Below are 20,472 nucleotides of genomic sequence, written 5' to 3'. Positions count from 1 at the left end.
GACAAAATCCAGATGGCCAGGGCGACGTCTGAACTCGACTAAACTCAGTTAGGAAACCAGTGTCCGTTAGCACTGACTGTCCAATAATTCTCTATGGTACGAAACTACTAAAACATCAGCTTCGTTTTGGTAATTGCACACCTCCTTGCTCTAGCCACATATAAACGTAACTGACTATTCAAATTTATGTTTATTCTATGGAAAGTCCCCTTCGGAAGAAGTAATGGAGCCAAAAAAATTACTCGCTACATATTTCTATAGAAGTGTAAGAAACAGAAACGGCAACAACATTTTAGATGAATTAGGAATAACGCAAACGAATTTTCAGAATAACAGCTCCTTTTAATAACCGTGAATAACAGTTATGAGAGGAAATCTGAAAGTGCGTTTTACTGCAGAACAGAACAGTAAAAGAAAAAATTTAGCATACTCTATATATATGGACGAGGATTGAGTTCAATTGTGAGAATACTAAAAAAGCTACGTCTTAATGTACTGTTATCACAGTTGCGTTTTTCTCGAAAAGAGCAATTATGCCACGCAATGTTGCCGTTGCATAACATTTTAAGTCGCTAGCCAGTGTTAAAAATCTACTAGGTAAGTAAAATACGGTTCACTAAAAACTCGTTAGATGCCGCTAAACTTTATTTAGAGCAAATATATTTTGGGGGTTAGAAATTATTTTCGGCTCTTGGGCATTTCCAGACGATAATGTAGGCTACTACAAGAGATTTTTAATTATACTGTTTAGCTTTTATTCTAATGATATTTAACAAACTTTGTATGAAAGATTACAAATTATATTAATTTACTGATATATGGTACTAAAAGCATGTTATTATTTTAACAACAAAATTGGTTTTAACATATGCAGAGTTACAAAAACCTGAAAAAAATTACATTTGTGAACCATACCTTTAACTAAAACTGCAATTTTTGGGCCTTCGGCTCTCGATTTGAAAGAAAGAACATAAAAAGTATCTTTTTGGCTATTAAAATTTTCTAGTTGTTACTATACAAATGAGATCATTACTAAAATAAAATATGTACATTGTGACCTTTTAAACATGTTACATTCAAAGCCCAGATAACGCACGCTTTTAACTCCGATTTTTATTATAAGACCAATCCTGAAACTTCCAAAAGAATCGCCTGTTCTGTATATAAACGTCAGTCCCACTCAAACTATGTAAGGAACAGCCAACATTTGGCGATTTCACTGCTGGTCGCTTAGTAAAAGTTATTTACAAATATGAGTACACTGTTTGAACTTTTGATGTTACATGTTATGGTGTATATATTATACTATGCTTTCATAGCAGAAAATATATTTACCTAAATTTCAAAATCATATAAGAAATTTCCAAGATTATCAACTGCATTAACTAAAGAAGAAGTTGAAGCCTCTACAGTTTCTGCTGGTCTTCCTTTAGCGACTTGATTAATTACTTCTTCTGGGAGATCATAAGTCGAGCAACATACGTTTTTAATATACAGTTGAGCTCAGATGAGAAGAAGAGAATATGCAGTTTTTTCAGAGTCTGTTCCAAAATTTCTCATAATATTCATTGAGCAAAACATCCTTCTTTCTTTAGCTTTAGAATATGATAAGAATAGAACGGCAATAACTAAATTACTTAAATCCTGGAAGATGTTTATTCTAATGGTATTAGTATATTTGTCTCCTTTAGCCCAAAAGAAAATAGTGTCCCCATTTAGCGGTTTTCAATGAATGAAGTGAATAGTTTGCCACTGCTGCAAGATTATGACAACTTTTTCTTCAGAGTATCCCATTTCCTTTACAAGATCAATTAATGAAGTGTCTTTTGATTGCTTCAAAGTTTATTCCTCACTCATATACATCATTTTTTCTAAAACTTTGTCACTGACTGGATGTTGTTTTTGGATTTCTTCTCCTAACTTCACATAAAAATAAACACAGTTTTTTCCTTCAATATAGAAATTATGATTTACGAGAAGTTTCTGCACATATGACTCAAAAAGATATCTGCAGTAGAGGAAAAGATTGAGGTGGTCTCTAATTTTGAGATCTGTGTAGTCTTGATCAGTTGCTGCTGCCATCGACAACAGAATTATTTGGCAGAATGAACATAAAAAAGCCATTAAAGAACTTAACAGTTTTATAGGGTTTGCTTTTTCACTCTCGAAGATTTTGATTGTCTGCTGTACCTTACCGAGAATAGTTTTCAGAAAGTAAATATAGATTCGATTCTGTTCATGTGAGTACGTATCACAAAGCATCTCTGCTGTGTAACATCGATCATTGGTAGTCATACAATGCAATTTTAGTTCATCCCACTTTGATAAAATTCTTGCCATAGCCAGGTCGGTAGAGAGTTACCATATGTCACATGCCTTCAGTATTTTTAATGGTACATCTCTGCAATTTATTAGGCCAAAAATATTTTTGTGCTCAATTTGGCACTCTGACGAGTATTAGAACCAATTGTGGGTTTCCCTGGCAAGAAACTCTATTTTCGTGGCAAAGTAATTTCTTATACATGTGTTACTGCCACCTGTAATGAGTGACAGACACAAGATATCAACATTAGGTGTGGAAGATTATGTTGCGGTTACAGAATTGTATACACCTGGAACCAATCATGATCAACTTTGATTCCTTCAGGAACTGTTGTGCACAGCGACCATAAAATGTAAGGGAGGAGAAACACACAGCAGTGAGTCCCAATGCCATTAGTTTTTGTTATACTTGCAAACATAGATATTGGCTATAAATAGCCATCTTCAGTGCATTTTCGTTACAACTCAATAGATTCACAGCACAGTCTGTTGAGTCCTAACGAAAATGCACTGAAGATGGCTATTTATAGCCAGAAGCTAGATTTGCAAGTAAAATAAAAACTAATGTGATTGTGACTGACTACTGTGTGCCTCTCCTTTGTACCAATCATGATAGCTGCGTGGTTGGTTCCTGTGCAATTAAATTTTGTGATTTAAGGTCATGAACTTTTAAACACTGTATCAGTGCTGATACCACCCTAACAGCATCAGAATTCTCCGGCGACTGTAAAGGTATAAACGCAGACACTCCTTTTTTCTTTTAAACTAAATTATCTCATGACGATCCCGAGATATTTCCTGATGCTTACATCTGTTGACTCATCTAATAATAAACTATATTTCTGATCACCTGTGTCACTTGGGAGTGCCTTTCTGAAATGAGCTTCTAGAATATAATTTATCAGCGCTGTGAATTTTCTTCTGTGTAATTGCTTGTCATTTGTCGATTTCGAATCGTTAAAGTATTTTTTACACACATCATTCAAGTGATTGATATTGGAAATTGATCCATTTCAGCAATGTACAAAGCTAATTTACTCTCAGGTGTCGCACAAGAATTACATGTTGTTACTGGTACTAGAGAAAATGTTGTTTTGAGAAGTTAGTTCATATTTTGCTCTATGTTTTTTCATTTCCAAATGCTTCTTCAAATGTTAAGTTTTGGATACATTTCGGACTGACAATAGCTACAATAGGCTTTTGTTGAGTTATCTGCCATAGGCTTCAACCTATGCTTGAAGTCCACATAGTTTTCCCACTCTTTTCTATTACTCTGTCTGTAGATCTTTGTTTTAGGTGGCACTTCCATGATTTTTATAACTACATTAAATCCACACAATAACTATCGTTACACAATCAAAACAGATAATTTGTAAACAACTGTAAGAACTAATTACACTGCAACACAATGACACAGCTAAAATGAATATAACTTTTCAAACATTCTAATGTATACAACTATTAGAACTAATGTCACTGCAACACATCGATATAGCGAAAATGTAGATGACAATCCAAACAGTCCAGTTCCAATACATTATTTGTGTTCTCACTCATTGTTGAGCCATGAAGCTCCCACAGTTTCTTTGCAGGTTCTCTACTGTAGTGCCACCTAGCGTATGACATGTGAAACGATTGTGCACTGTGTAAATGAAGAGCAGAAGCAAATTCTAAATAAAAATGCAGTAATATTTTTAACTCCTTTTGGCACTATAAATTGCAGCAGTTGTCAAAAATTTTACTTTTTCTATTTCCAAAGAATGCTGATAGAAACGTGAATAATTATTATAGGGCTTAAAAGAAATGCTCCTTTCAGTGTACTTAAACTTTTTAGGCTTGTGAGGAACTGTTTAACATTTCTGTTCATTCTTACTGTCATCAGAAATTTGATTCTTATGTCACATTAGACAGCATTATGCGAATATAACCTAAGAGTTAATTAAAATCTCTAGCAGATACTGGAATGTAAAAGTGTTTTGCGGTACAGTACACATGTTTTGAGTTTTTTCCCCATGGAGTAATTTTTTGTTTTCCATCCCAAAAGGGGAATTAGGGAAGTAAAGTACTGTTGATATTTACTAGGAATAGAAAATTAGTACAACACTACCATACTTTAACTTCTGAAGGGATTTTATATTTCGAGAGGCCTGAATGTGCTCCAGAGCAGGACTCTAACTTCTTCTGCCTGTATTACAGAATTGAAGATAGACAGAGTATGAGTTAAATTTCTTTGTATCATGTGTGTTACTCTGTAAATCATCATATTAAACTCTGAACTATTTTAAGCTGGTGAATATTTCGTGTACTGAGATTAAGAAATGGACTTAGTTTGACTACAATTTGGTTTGGGGATTTTGCTACCCTTCTTGTGATGCTCTCTAAATAACTCTATCACATTTCATAAGGGTATTTACTGTCTCTATTTTAAATGAATATCGTAGGACGTCTTCCTGTTTATTTGACATGTCCCTTCTTGTATAAACATTATTCAACATAATTTTCTGTTATCTACATCAATTATAGTTACAATAGAACTCTTGTTATTAAATTATTCATTTAACTTTTATTGTATATTAAGTGTATTTTATTAACTCACAATTCTAGCAAATACATAGAATATTTGACTGCATGATCACAGCTACAGATCATTATCTGCAGCGAATTAGCTGTGGGGCATGAAGACAGACAAGCACAGCTTGGCACTATGACTAACTCGAACTATTCTTTGTAAACAGAGGTGTGCATAGCCCAAGTAACTAAAATATGAGTAACCACGGGTAGAGATGGAGCAGGTTTACTTGTATTTGATGCTGTTAGAGCAACTACCCTAACAGTAACCGTTTGGTGCCCAGGAACATTGTTGAACATAAGGTATTTGACTCTGAATCACAATACACTACACTCAAAGATAAATTCAGCTTTTGTGGACTTGATGGTATAGTTAATCATTGGATACTGCCATACTTAACCAAAAGAATGCACCTACTTTTACTTAATAATTCAACCAATACAAGCAGAGGTTATTTTTCTGACAGTGTAGAAATCACTGGGTTTCCACAAGGTTCAATCTTAGGCCCACTAATGTTTCCTATTAATGTAAATGACCTTCTGCCTAATATACAAAAGAGCAATTATTTCTTTTTGCAGGTAACATTAGTATTTAAATCAATCCAGACACATATGCAGCAATAGAAGAAATGATAAATAATATTCTTATAAGTACTGTTGAGTGATTTTCTGGAAATGGTCTTACTCTTAATTTAAAAAAAGTACAACATATTCAGTTCTGCACATCTAGAAATACTACAGCAGTGGTGAATGTAATACATGGCATGTAAATCATAACTAGAGTGAAAAATTCAAAAATTTTACGTGTCCATAATGATGAGAATTGAACTGGAAAACACATATATAGATACCTCAAATAAGTCAGTTCAGCCATATTTGCACGTCAAAGCATTGTAAATCTTGAGGAGACACAAATCAGTTAACATATTTTGCATATTTTTCTGTCAGAAATGAAATATAGAATTAATAATTTTCAGTTAAAAGCATTATGAAGAAAGAAAATATTTATTGTTAAAAAATGTCCTGCAAGAGTAATATGTTGTGGTCACTCGTGATCATCTTGTAGACATCTGTTTAAAATTTTTAGGTATTTTAATTTCTACTTGACAACACATCTACTCCCTTTTTAAGTTTGTCATCCGCCCCCCGTAACTGAGTGGTCAGCGTGACAGAATGTCAATCTTAATTGCCTGGGTTCGATTCCGGGCTGGGTTGGAGATTTTCTCCGCTCAGGGACTGGGTGTTGTGTTGTCCTAATCATCTTCATTTCATCCCCATCGACGTGCAAGTCGCCGAAGTGGCGTCAAATCGAAAAATTTGCACTGGGCGAATGGTCTACCCGACGGGAGGCCCTAGTCACACGACATTTACAGTTACATTAAGTTTGTCATAAATAAATCACTACAGTGCAACAGAGACAGTGATATACATAATTACGATTTAAGAAGAAAAAGTGGCATTCATTATTTTCAGAATGAAATTTTCACTCTGCAGCTGAGTGTGTGCTGATATGAAACGCCCTGGCAGATTAAAACTGTGTGCCGGCCCGAGACTCGAACTCGGGATTGTTGCCTTTTGCGGGCACATGCTCTACCAACTGAGCTATCCAAGCACGACTCACGACCCATCTTCACAGTTTTACTTCCACCAGTATCTCTTCTCCTACCTTCCAAACTTCATAGAAGCTCTCCTACGAAACTTGCAGAACTAGCACTTCTGGAAGAAAGGATATTGCAGAGACATGGCTTTGCCACAGCCTGGGGGATGTTTCTAGAATCAAATTTTCACTCTGCAGCGGAGTGTGGGCTGGTATGCTTCTGTGAAGTTTGGAAGGTAGGAGACGAGGCACATTCATTATTTCAATTATGGTTGTCTTTAGCTGAAAAGGGTGCTCAGCACTTCTAACAAATTTTTTGTTACTTACCCCCTGATATAAAACGTCAGACACACAGAAAAATCAACTTTAAAAACAGACTGAAAAAGTTTCTCCTAGACAACTCCTATTTCATAGAATAATTTCTATTTATATAGGTTGGTAAAGGTGATGTGTATGAATTACTAATTCACAACTGCATTAACAAAATATATCTACATCTACATCTACATGACTATTCTACAATTCCCACTTACCTTCCTGGCAGAGGGGTCATCGAACCAACTTCAGACTATTTCTCTAGCGCTTCACTCTCCAATAGCTCTTGGGAAAATTGAATGCTAATCGTTCTCTACGAGCTCTGATTACTCTTATTTTATTATGATGATCATTGCTTCCTATGTAGCTTGGCGTCAATAAAATATTTTCGCATTCATGGGAGAAAGTTGATGATGGAAATTTCGTGAAAAGACCTCGTCGCTGTGAAAAACGCCTCTGTTTTAATGATTGTCACCCGAACTCACTTATAATATGTGTGATACTCTCTCCCCTATATCGCGATAATACAAAACGAGCTGCCCCTTCTTTGGACGTTTCCAATGTCCTCCAACAATCCTATCTTGTAAGGAACCCATAACACACAGCAATACTGTAGCTCAGGATGGACATGCTTAGTGTAGGCAGTCTCTTTTAGTAGACCTGTTTCAGCTTCTAGTTTTAGTTGTTTGTAATCGTAATTCCTAGGCATTTAGTTGAATTGACAGCCTTTAGATTTGTGTGATTTATTGTGTAACCGAAATTTAACGGATTTCTGTTAGTACACATGTGCATGACCTCACTCTTTTCCCTATTTAGAGTCAACTGCCTCTATTTGTGCCACACAGATATTGTGTCTAAGTCATTTTGCAACTGGTTTTGATGTTCTGATGGCTTTACTTGTTGGTTAATGACAGCACCATGTGCAAACGATCAAAGAGGGCTGCTCAGAGTGTCTCCTAAGTCGTTTATATGGATTACGAACAGCAGAGGGCCTATAAAACTTCCTTGAGGAACACCAGATATGATTTGTGTTTTGTGTGATAACTTTCTGTCGATTACTATGAACTGTGAGCGTTGTGTCAGGAAGTCACTAGTCCTGTCACACAACTGAGATGATACTTCATAGGCACGCAGTTTGATGGGAAGTCTCTTTGTGAGGAACGGTGTCATAAGCCGTCTGGAAATCTAGAAATATATAATCATACTGAAATCCCCTGTCGATAGCAGTCATTACCTCACGTGAATAAAGAGCTAGTTGTATTTCACAAGACAATATTTTCTGAATCCGTGCTGACAATGTGTTTCTTTAGGTAATTCATAATGTTTGAAGGCAGTATATGTTCCGTAATTCTACTGCACACCAGCATCAGTGATAAGGGTCTGTAATTCATCAAATTATTCCTGTTTCCTTTTTTTATGCTATTAATGTGGCCTGCGCAACTTTCCTATCTTTAGGTAAGGATCTTTCATCGAGTGACCAACTGTGTATGTTTCCTGAGTATTTAGCTGTTACATCAGCACACTCTGAAAGGAACTTAACTGGTATACATTCTGTACTGGGGGACTTGCCTTTATTAAGTCATTTGAGTTGCTTCGTTACACTGAGGATATCTACTTCTAAATTCATGTTGTAACATCTACTTTGTCTTCTTTGTTGAAGGAATTTCGGAAAACTGTGTTTAGTAACTCTGTTTTAGTGGCAATGTCATCAGTAATATTACCGTTTGTATCACATTGCTATTGACTGTGTCTTGTAAATGCTCAGCATGTAGCCATATTTACATGTGAATATGTAATATGAATGTAAAACGACTAGTTCCACATCATTACAAATAATCATATAAATGAAACATTGAAATAAAAAACTAATTAACTAATGCCACTGAAACTTTTATGTATATCATTCATGTTTGCAGTGATGTGAGAATTAAGTTGGGTCAGCACTTGTGGTTCTTCCTTTGCAGAGGAACATTTCTTCTATTGTTTTGTGTCCTCAATTTCGGTTTCTGTGTCACCTGTGAGTGTCTGTAAGAATTTTGGTAGCACTTACAGCTTTTACATATGACCAGATTTTCTTCAGGTTTTGTGCGGATTCTTTTGTTTTGATTCTGCAGCGGTACTCTTTGAAGGATTTGACACTCAAATGTGTTTCATTTGTAGTCCTATGCTTTGCTTTAGACCAACAGTGTAGCAGTCACTATTTGTTTTAGAAGTATCTTTACAGAGACAGTGTTGCATGAAGAGCCCTTTCTCACTCATTGCCTATATGCCTTTATTGCCTTCTGCTTCGGTCTCCATACTCAATTTGATGTTGGTATGAATGGATTTCCGATCCCCAAGGAAGTCATGGAGTTTGTTCCTTCCATGAAGACAAATGATGAATATGCCGTCTTCATAATGGGAAAAGAAAGTGGATTTGATTTGAATGACTTCAGGGCTTCTTTGGTGAAGTGCTCCATATACAAATTCGATGAGTGGCGATGCGATTTTAGTTCTGGAGAGGAGACTTAACATTGCTTCCACCCCTGTGTTCTCATCCTTCGTGGACATTGGCAGCGCAGTTGAATTGATGCTGGTGCAACTACTGTTGGAAACAGATGAAGAAGTTCGTCGAGAAACCTGCCATGCTCTGAGGAGAGTTAAGCCTATCAACTGGTGAACGAACAGGTTCTCTATGCGATATTACAGCAGTGTTCTGTTTCTAGTTAACGTAGTCTGAGGTTCCTTGCCTTCCAGAGTGCTCCATTGTGAATAGCGACTTTTCTGTGTGCTACTGTGTAGAATCAAAACTGCCGCTATGCCCCACAGATGTGTTAACAACACCATCAATTTTTGTTACGCATGAGGAGATGCAGTTTTTGGACAAAGAAAACAAACATTGTCCCAAGCAGCATATTTCGGATGACGTATAGGGGACGAATGAAGACATGGGCTCCTCCTGATTGGTGTACAACATTTTCATTAACTATACGAGCATGAATGAAAGGAAAAAAAATTCCATGTGTTTTGCAGTGCAGGCCATTTGGCGCGAATCTACGTACCATATAAAGGATTGCTGCTTCTGTTTGGTGCCTCCGCTTCATAAAGGAATTAACAAGAAAAAGAAGAGCGTCATACAGTACCTTAATGTACCAAGTGTGATGCGACCAGTGGGTGGAGTGGGTGTTCCAAATCCTCCAGTAGTTACAACAATAAATTTCTACAGTGACAGTGAAGATGAAGACCAGTCAGATACATACCATCCTTCCACATCTAACGACCCATGTTTACACCAACATCATCTAGTGAAATAAACAAAATCATGCAAAGTGAACTCAGAGATCTTGTTAGACAGTTGGACCTTCCGAAACATAAGGCTGAACTGTTGTTATCTCCTCGTGTAATGGAGTGGAATCTTCTGGAAAATACAGCTCGAGAATGTTCTTTTCACCAGTGTCAAAAGCCACTCGAAAGATTTTTCAGCAAAACAAATGTAATAACATTCTGAACAGATTTTGAGAGTTTGATGCAAGAACTCAGTATGACTTATATAAACAGGACGATTGGAGGCTTTTCATAGATGGTTCCAAAATTGGTTTGATAGCTGTGCTGTTACATAATGGCAACATACTTCTTCCCATACTAGTGGTATATTCAGCCCTAAAACGGAAAGTTAAATCATGATGACAGATATTTTACACAGTATCGACAATAATAAGCATCAATGGCTCATATAATGAGGTGACAAAAGTCATGGGATATGTCCTAATATCGTGTTGGAACTCTTTTGCTCGATGTAGCATGGACTCAACAAGTCGTTGGAAGTCTCCTGCAGAAATATTGAGCCATGCTGGCTCTACAGCCATCCATAATTGCGGAACTGCTGCTGGTGTAGGATTTCGTGCCTGAACTGACCCCTCAGTAATGTCCCGTAAATGTTCTATGGGGTTCATGTTGGGCGATCTGAGTGACCATATCATTTGCTCAAATTTTCCATAATGTACTTGAAACTAATTGTGAACAACTGTGGCCAAATGTCATGGCATGTTGCCATCCATAAAAACTCTATTGTTGTTTTGGAACCTGAAGTCCATGAATGGCTGCAAATGGTCTCCAAGTAACCAATAATAACCATTTCCAGTCTATGATGGGATCAGCTGGACCAGAGGACCCTGTCCATTCCATTCAAACACAGCTCATACCATTGTGGAGCCACCACTACCAGTGCCTTGTCGAGAACTTGGATCCATGGCTCTGTGGATTCTGTGCTACACTCGAACCCTACCATAAGCTCTTACCAACTGAAATTGTGACTCATCTGACCAAGCTATGGTTTTTCAGTCATCTATGGTCCAACCGATATGTCACCAGCACAGGAGAGGCACTGCAGGCAATGCCGTGCTGTTAGCAAAGGCACTCGTGTGAACCATCTGCTGCCATAGCCCATTAACATCACATTTTGCTGCAGTGTCCTACGGGATGCATTCGTCATATGCCCCACGTTGATTATTGCTATTATTTCATGCAGTGTTGCTTGTCTTTTATCACTGACAACTCTACGCAAATGAAGTTGCTCTCTATCGTTAAGTGAAGGCAGTCGGCCACTGCTTTGTCTGTGGTGGGAGGTAATGCCCGAAATTTGGTATTCTCAGCACACTCTTGACCTGTGGATCTTGGAATATTAAGTTCCCTAATGATTTCCAAAATGGAATGTCCCATGCTCTAACTAGTCTTCCATGTTCAAGGTCTGTGAATCCTCATCTTGTGGGTTTATGTTCATTACAACCAGAAGGACTGGCCACAATGAAAAACTGTACTGCCTGGCAAGAAAAATGTCTCATGGGAGGCATTTGTAAATCCCAGTTGAGTTCTGTTATCACCACTACAGGTGAAGCTTGATATGTCATTTGCAAAAGTAGTTAATAAGATCAAAGAATAAGCATTTGAATACTTGCATGGGGAAAATTCCCTGGACTGAGTGCTAAGACTGTCATGCAGGGAGTATTCATATCATTGGTCCACAAGTATGTAGGGTACATGGAGATCAGAAATTTGGGTGTATTCCCAGTCCTGATGAGCTAAATGTGTGGCAATGCTTTCATAAAGCTATGTCATTGTTCTTGGGCAGTATTAGGGCTTTAAATTAAATTTAACTTGTAAATGACCATGTATGTGCCTATGAAAACTGAAATGCAACATTTCACAATACATTTAATTCACTCTCATATCGATGTTTTCCCTGAAAACTGTGTGGCATTTAGGGATGAACATGGTAATAGGTTTCACCAACAAATCTCTGGAATGGAACATCGATACAAAGAAAGATTCACTGCTTTAACGTTGGCATTTTTCTGCTGGACTGTGCAGTAAGACTTGCATCTTCCCCATAAGGGGCATGCAAAGAGAAAACGTTTGATATAAAGAAGGTAACTGTTAATAGTGTGTCTTTGAATGAATTAAATTGATTGTAGCTATTCATGTACTTAGTCTAAAGTACTTTGATTTATTTTTTTTCACGTGATTTGTGAATAGCTCAGACGTATATTTCAGTGACATAACCTACCAAACATTTAAAAAGACTGGAGCCTATCTGACAAAAATGATGTGATATATTGCTTTGGCTCCCCTTAAATTGTACAAATAAATTAGATATTTTTGTCAATATTAAAAATAGTGAATAAAATATGAAAAAATATGTGTATCAGTATTTCAGTAAAGTAAAAACTTCAACTCCTTGCGTCTAAAAACCTAGAGCCATCTTTGTGATCAGAGTACCAAATTAACTCCAAAACAGTGTCAAATGTGTGGTAAGCAAATGTGTGTTGGGCGCTGCTATGCTTGTCTAATACAGATTTTTAATTGCTATTTTTCAACTTCAGCACACTCAAATCAATATGAATCAACATTTTGACCTTTGTAAAAAAAATAAAGTTAAAATTTGTCGTCTAGTGTTACTTTCTGTTTATTGGAGAATACTATTAACAAACAGAGGGCAGCCCACTCTCGCCTAGAGATGCACATCTATTTGGAAATCGAGTTGTTTCTTCTGTTACACATGACTACAAGTTTGTTCTCTGGTCTCACCCAAAAGGAACAGGTACTTTTCGTATTCTATTCCATATTTTTAATAATGACATTTAAACTCCATTCATCCCAGCGTCAAATTGACTATAGAGATCGAAGCAGGAGGAAGACTACCATTCCTTGATGTTATGGTCAAGAGAAAAGCTGATGACACCCTTGGCCATATTGCGTTTCAGGACCTGTACTAGCTCACAGACAACTGCCATCACATTGCACATTGTGCAGAGGAATGGGGTATTAAAAATGATAGCATACAGGACGCACACAATCTCAAATGCATAGATTCTTACCTGGGAACTGGAACACCTCGATTAGTTAAGTAATTAGTTCGTTAGTTACATAATCTATAGAAGATTTGAATGATTATGTTATCGAAATGACGTGAAATGAGGTAGTTTACAGACATACATGATTCATGTTAACATCAATGAACACATTTTTTACTACTACTCATGCAACTACGCTTAAAAACAAGTTTCTTCTGGCTACTAGCTTTTAAATAGAAATTCATCAATGGTAGAGAAGGAGTTGTGCAGGAGAAATGATTTTAAGTTAGATCTGAAAGCTGCTCTTTGCTACCAATCAGGCATTTTATGCTATGGGAAAATGATCTAAAATTTATGTAGTAGCATATTAAACTCGTTTCTCACTGACATGTTTAGTGATGGATAATAAAGATGATTTTTCTGACATCACTGTTCTTCTCAAATTGTGATGGACTATTTGTGATAAATTTCATTAACAAATGTATGTATTATCACAGCTCCTTGAAGAGGTACCTACATGATGTCTGTGACTGAACACCACATTGTTCTTACTGCTGGCTTTTTGGCAATCACTACTTTCCTTATAAGTGATGAGTTACACTCGGAAATTATTCTGTAATACATTATTGAGTGGAAATATGCAAAATATGTCAGGAGGTTGTCTCTTGTTTGAGGAGCTCAATAATATGTTTCTTCAAGTTCAAGTTTTCATCAATATGTTCACCCATAATTTTGGAGCATTGGACCCTATTGACTGACTGCTCATGTGCTACATCAATTGTTTTTACAACTCGTATTTGCTGTACAGAACTAAATATAGTGTTTTTTCTTCAAAATTTAGGGAGGGATCGTTTTCTGAGAACCAGTTTATAATCCTTTGGAAAATATCATTTGTCATATCTTCTGTCGATTTTTCTCTAATGGGGTATATTATAACACTAGCATCATCTGCAAAAACTGTCAATTCTGCTTGCTGAATGTTAAGTGAAAGGTCATTCACACACATATAAAGAATAAGAGTGGACTCAAAATTGAACCCTGTGGGAGTCTCTTTGTGATTTCTGCCCAGTCACTAAAATTTTCTAACCTTTTAACATTCTCTGAATTCTTCAGCACAGGCCTTTGCATTCTTTTTATAAGTATGATTCAAACGAGCTGTGCAGAAAGCCATCAATTCTTTAAAACTTGAGTTTTTCTAAGGGAGTAACATGATGTACACAATCAAACGCCTTGGAAAGATTACAAAAAAAATAGCAAATGGCGATATTTTATTATTTAAGACTTGTATTATTTGCTGAGTGAATGTATAAGTAGCATTTTCAGTCTAGCAACCCTTCAGGTATCCAGACTGTGGTATGCTAAGTAAATTGTTTCCATGTAAGTGTGAGACTCTCTTGAGTACAGAAACAGGGAAATCTCATCAACGGGGACTATGGCAATGATCTCAGCTGGACTTGGGAATGGAAGATTACAAGCACTCTGCCACCCTGCACTGCTGTATAACCTGTGGAGATGGCAGAAGTCATAAAGAAAGGGGTAACCACTGCCTTTTAACTGTACATCAGCACACTGTTGGGAAAAAACAGGCATGTACTGGAAAGGCACCGAGTAGGAATTGTATTTTGCCTACCCAATACAACATGGGCATTATTGGGGTGCGTCAAAGAAGGCCTAGGTTTACAGAAGGCTGGGGTATTTCAGATTCCATGCCTAAATGGCAAGACATACATTGGACAAACAGTGCACACCATCAAAGATCAAAGCAGACAACACCAGTAGCACACTCATCTAATGTATCCTAACAATTGATGGTTACAGAGCACTAGTTGTCTGAGACTTGTGTTATGGAATATGAAAGTACCAGGATTTTGGCATGGAAATTCTGGGACAGTGTCACAGAGAAGCCTTTGAAATATGTACTAGGGAAATCTCATCAGCTGAGACTATGGCGATAATCTCAGCTGGACTTGGGAATCAGCACTACGTCTAATTAAGAAGACAGTCAGGAAACACTATGTACTGGTGGACAGAGTGGAATGACTAACTTCACCCACGCTTCTACAACTGGGGTGGCCTCCACGGCAGTGCCTGTCACATATGCTGACGCAATCACCTCTGCAGCCGTAGACACATGCCCTCAGGAGCGGACTTTGTAGAGAATGGCTCATGGTGGGAGGGGATATACATTGGTGGTGTGGCTGCAGATGGTCAGTTCAGCAGTGCACCTGAGGATGGCAAAATGTTATATCGCCAAAATATTGTGTCCATTGGACACTATCAACTGGCAGTACATCCTTGGTCTGTTTAATCAACAAATAAGCCGAGAGAAAATGAAGAACTAAAATATTTCCTGTATAAATTTAGACCAAGTACTTTATACACTCATAACATCTGAATGAATCGAGGTAGGATATGGTTTGCTAAGCAGAAAACCTAGGAATTGTGTGAGATTACACTAATAAACTTTTTTTCAAGGAACCAAAATCGACATAAGGCAACAATCTGCACTCATAGTATGAGTAGTCATGATCGTACAATTATTGGTAATGTAATTCCATTTACTTCAAATATTTGCAGACTGGGGAGAGAAACAAGTCACCACATTTAATATGAACAAAAATTGTCAAATTCGTTAAATTGAGATTAATAAACATTAATGAGCTACTGCTATGCATATAGGTACTCAGTACCAGTTATACATAAAAGAAAGAGAGCAGTCAATTACAGAAAGCTATAGCAGACCCCAGCGTAGACACCTCAACATGAACAACTGGTAGAACTCTGACGAACATATGAAGTATGAAACTCGACTATTTGACAACAAAAACCACATACATATTAATGAAAAATCACATGCATTTTAGACAAACACTGATCATGCAAACACTTATGAAAAACTACAGGAGCTAACAAAATCGGTCCTGTCACAATATTCGGTCATATGGTCACCAAAATCTGAAAATTATAGGAATGCAATGTACAATAAGTGACAGTTTCCTTGAGTGTCAATTGCTTGAATAGCATTGCTTACTGTATCAATATCATGTATTGCATGGGTACTGTTCAATCTTGCCCAACTTTACAACAACATCACAATGAAGTGTTTCCTAAATATGGCACTGATGTAACAGAGTTAGGAGGAGGCAACCTGAAATACTTACCTTCATCTCCAAATTTTGTAACTAACACATCGACACCTGGCTGAAAATGATTTACAAGTTCGTAGCGCCCCCTATCGGTAATGTTGGAATTCAGTATGGTGTTGTCCCACCCTTTGCCTTGATGACAGCTTCCACACTCGCAGGCATACGTTCAATCAGATGCTGAAAGGTTTCGTGGGGAATGGCAGCCTATTCTTCCCAGAGTGCTGCACTGAGGAGAGTTATCGATGTCAGTCGGTGAGGCCTGGCATGAAGTCGGTGTTCGAAACACTCAAAGGTGTTCTATAGGATTCAGGTCAGGACACTTGGCAGGCCAGTCCATTAAAGGGATGTTATTGTCGTGTAACCACTCCACCATAGACCATGCATTATGAACAGGTGCTCAATCTTGTTGTAAAATGCAATCGCCCTCCACGAATTTCTCTTCAACAGTGGGAAGCAAGAAGGTGCTTTAAACATCAATAAAGGCCTGTGCTGTGATAGTGCCAGGCAGAACAACAAGAGGTGCAAGTCCCCTCCATGAAAAACACTACCCCCCATAACACCACCGCCTCCGAATTTTCAAAAAATGGCTCTAAGCACTATGGGACTCAACATCTTAGGTCATAAGTCCCCTAGAACTTAGAACTACGTAAACCTAACTAACCTAAGGACATCACACACACCCATGCCCGAGGCATGATTCGAACCTGCGACCGTAGCAGTCCCGCGGTTCCGAACTGCAGCGCCAGAACCGCACGGCCACCACGGCCGGCTCCGAATTTTACTTTTGGCACTACACACGCTGGCAGATGATGTTCAGCGGGCATTCCCCATACCCACACCGTCCCATCGGATCGCCACATTGTGTACCACGTTTCGACACTGCATAAACGTTTTTCCACTGTCCAGTCGTCCAATATTTACGCTCCTTACACCAAGCGAGGCGTCGTTTGGCATTTACCAGCGTGATATGTGGGTTATGCGCAGCCGCTCGACCATGAAATCCAAGTTTTCTCACCTCCCACCTAACTGTCATAGTACTTGCAGTGGATCCTGATTTAGTTTGGAATTTCTGTGTGATGGTCTGGATAGATGTCTGCATATTACACATTACGACCCTCTTCAACTGTCGGCAGTCTCAGTCAGACAACAGATGAGGTCGGCCTCTACGCTTTTGTGCTGAATGTATCCGTTCACGTTTCCACTTCACTATCACATCGGAAACAGTGGACCTGGGGATGTTTAAGAGTGTAGAAAACTCGCATACAAACGTATGACACAAGTGACACCCAATCAGCTGACCACGTTCAAAGTCCATCAGTTCCGCTGAGTGCCCCATTCTGCTCTCTCACGATGTCTTAATGACTACTGAGGTCGCTGAAGTGGAGTACCTGGCAGTAGATGGCAGCACAACGCAGCTAATATGAAAAACGTATGTTTTTGGGGGTGTCCGGATACTTTTGATCACATAGTGTGAGTGTCTCTCTCTCTCTCTCTCTCTCTCTCTCTTTCTCTTTCTCTCTCTATCTCTCTCTCTCTCTCTCTCTCTCTCTCTCTCTCTCTCTCTATATATATATATATATATATATATATATATATATATATATATATATATATATATATATATATATTTGCTTGGAGCAATAAAATGCTATAATTTACTAGTTATCTTGTATCAGACTGTGCTGTACAAATCACTTTTCATAGATTAATAAAATCTAAATTAATAAAATCCACAACACACTATGAAAAGAAGATCCAAGTTTAATTTCCAGTCGACATCGAGGTCATTACAGGTGGAGCATAAGTGTGGAATATTTCGAGTATGTGGAAGAAAACTGGCTGTGCCCATCCAAGGGGCCATATGGAATTTGCTTGGTTTGTTTTAGGGAAATCACAAAAAACCTAAATCTGGATGGCCAGAGACAGCAGAACACACTATAACAACTTCTGGAACTACAATATAAAATGCTTAAAATGTGCCAAACCTAGTACGACTGACTAGTTGTTCAATCGTGAAGTAGCAAATTAGAAATGCAACACTTTCAGTTCTGATTTGGTTTGGTGCAATTATTTATAGCAACTTTAATACATTCTTGCTTGCTCTTTATTGTGCATGCAAAATAAGTTATTTTTTGTAGTTCATTTGCAGCCTATAGCATTCCATAACTGATATTAAGATTCAACAGTGTGAAAGACTTTGGAGGTGGCAAAGTGAGACACATACTCACAGAATGTGATATGTGCCAGAATGAGATTTTCACTCTGCAGCGGAGTGTGCGCTGATATGAAACTTCCTGGCAGATTAAAACTGTGTGCCAGACTGAGACTCGAACTCGGGACCCTTGCCTTTCATGGGCAAGTGCTCTACCAACAGAGCTACCCAAGCACGACTCACGCCCTGTCCTCACAGCTGCCCACAAAACTCAAAGGTCCCAAGTTCGAGTCTCGGTCTGGCACACAGTTTTAATCTGCCAGGAAGTTTCATATCAGCACACACTCCCCTGCAGAGTGAAAATCTCATTCTGGAAACATCCCCCAGGCTGTGGCTAAGCCATGTCTCCGCAATATCCTTTGTTTCAGGAGTGTTAGTCCTGCAAGGTTAGCAGGAGAGCTTCTGTAAAGTTTGGAAAGTAGTAGACGAGGTACTGGCGGAAGTAAAGCTGTGAGGACGGGTCCTGAGTCGTGCTTGGATAGCTCAGTTGGTAGAGCACTTGCCCGCAAAAGGCAAAGGTCCCGAGCTCGAGTCTCGGTCCAGCACACAGTTTTAATCTGCCAGGAAGTTTCATGTCATATGTGATTCTGTACAAAAGTCTGATTTTCAAACTGGACAGTACGGGACACGTGTAAAATACTGGATTTGTAATTGGGAATAGATGGAGTGCTTTTATACTCAGTTTTTCCATGGCTTTCCTACATCCCTTCATGTACGAGGCTGTTCAAAAGGTAAGGTGGCTTTTCAAATTGTGCGGGCAATGTACATGCGATTATCAATGTTTTTTTGTTATGTTGGTACACACGTACCGAACATATGTTCACAGTTTCAAGTGTGCAGCATACTTCTTTTGTTTTTGACATATACACTCCTGGAAATGGAAAAAAGAACACATTGACACCGGTGTGTCAGACCCACCATACTTGCTCCGGACACTGCGAGAGGGCTGTACAAGCAATGATCACACGCACGGCACGGCGGACACACCAGGAACCGCGGTGTTGGCCGTCGAATGGCGCTAGCTGCGCAGCATTTGTGCACCGCCGCCGTCAGTGTCAGCCAGTTTGCCGTGGCATACGGAGCTCCATCGCAGTCTTTAACACTGGTAGCATGCCGCGACAGCGTGGACGTGAACCGTATGTGCAGTTGACGGACTTTGAGCGAGGGCGTATAGTGGGCATGCGGGAGGCCGGGTGGACGTACCGCCGAATTGCTCAACACGTGGGGCGTGAGGTCTCCACAGTACATCGATGTTGTCGCCAGTGGTCGGCGGAAGGTGCACGTGCCCGTCGACCTGGGACCGGACCGCAGCGACGCACGGATGCACGCCAAGACTGTAGGATCCTACGCAGTGCCGTAGGGGACCGCACCGCCACTTCCCAGCAAATTAGGGACACTGTTGCTCCTGGGGTATCGGCGAGGACCATTCGCAACCGTCTCCATGAAGCTGGGCTACGGTCCCGCACACCGTTAGGCCGTCTCCTGCTCACGCCCCAACATCGTGCAGCCCGCCTCCAGTGGTGTCGCGACAGGCGTGAATGGAGGGACGAATGGAGACGTGTCGTCTTCAGCGATGAGAGTCGCTTCTGCCTTGGTGCCAATGATGGTCGTATGCGTGTTTGGCGCCGTGCATGTGAGCGCCACAATCAGGACTGCATACGACCGAGGCACACGGGGCCAACACCCGGCATCATGGTGTGGGGAGCGATCTCCTACACTGGCCGTACACCACTGGTGATCGTCGAGGGGACACTGAATAGTGCACGGTACATCCAAACCGTCATCGAACCCATCGTTCTACCATTCCTAGACCGGCAAGGGAACTTGCTGTTCCAACAGGACAATGCACGTCCGCATGTATCCCGTGCCACCCAACGTGCTCTAGAAGGTGTAAGTCAACTACCCTGGCCAGCAAGATCTCCGGATCTGTCCCCCATTGAGCATGTTTGGGACTGGATGAAGCGTCGTCTCACGCGGTCTGCA

The sequence above is a fragment of the Schistocerca cancellata genome, chromosome 4 (genome assembly GCF_023864275.1).
Source record: "Schistocerca cancellata isolate TAMUIC-IGC-003103 chromosome 4, iqSchCanc2.1, whole genome shotgun sequence".
In the NCBI taxonomy this organism is placed as follows: Eukaryota; Metazoa; Arthropoda; class Insecta; order Orthoptera; family Acrididae; genus Schistocerca; species Schistocerca cancellata.
The sequence above is the reverse complement of the archived record's forward strand: the minus strand, read 5'-3'. Positions refer to the sequence as shown.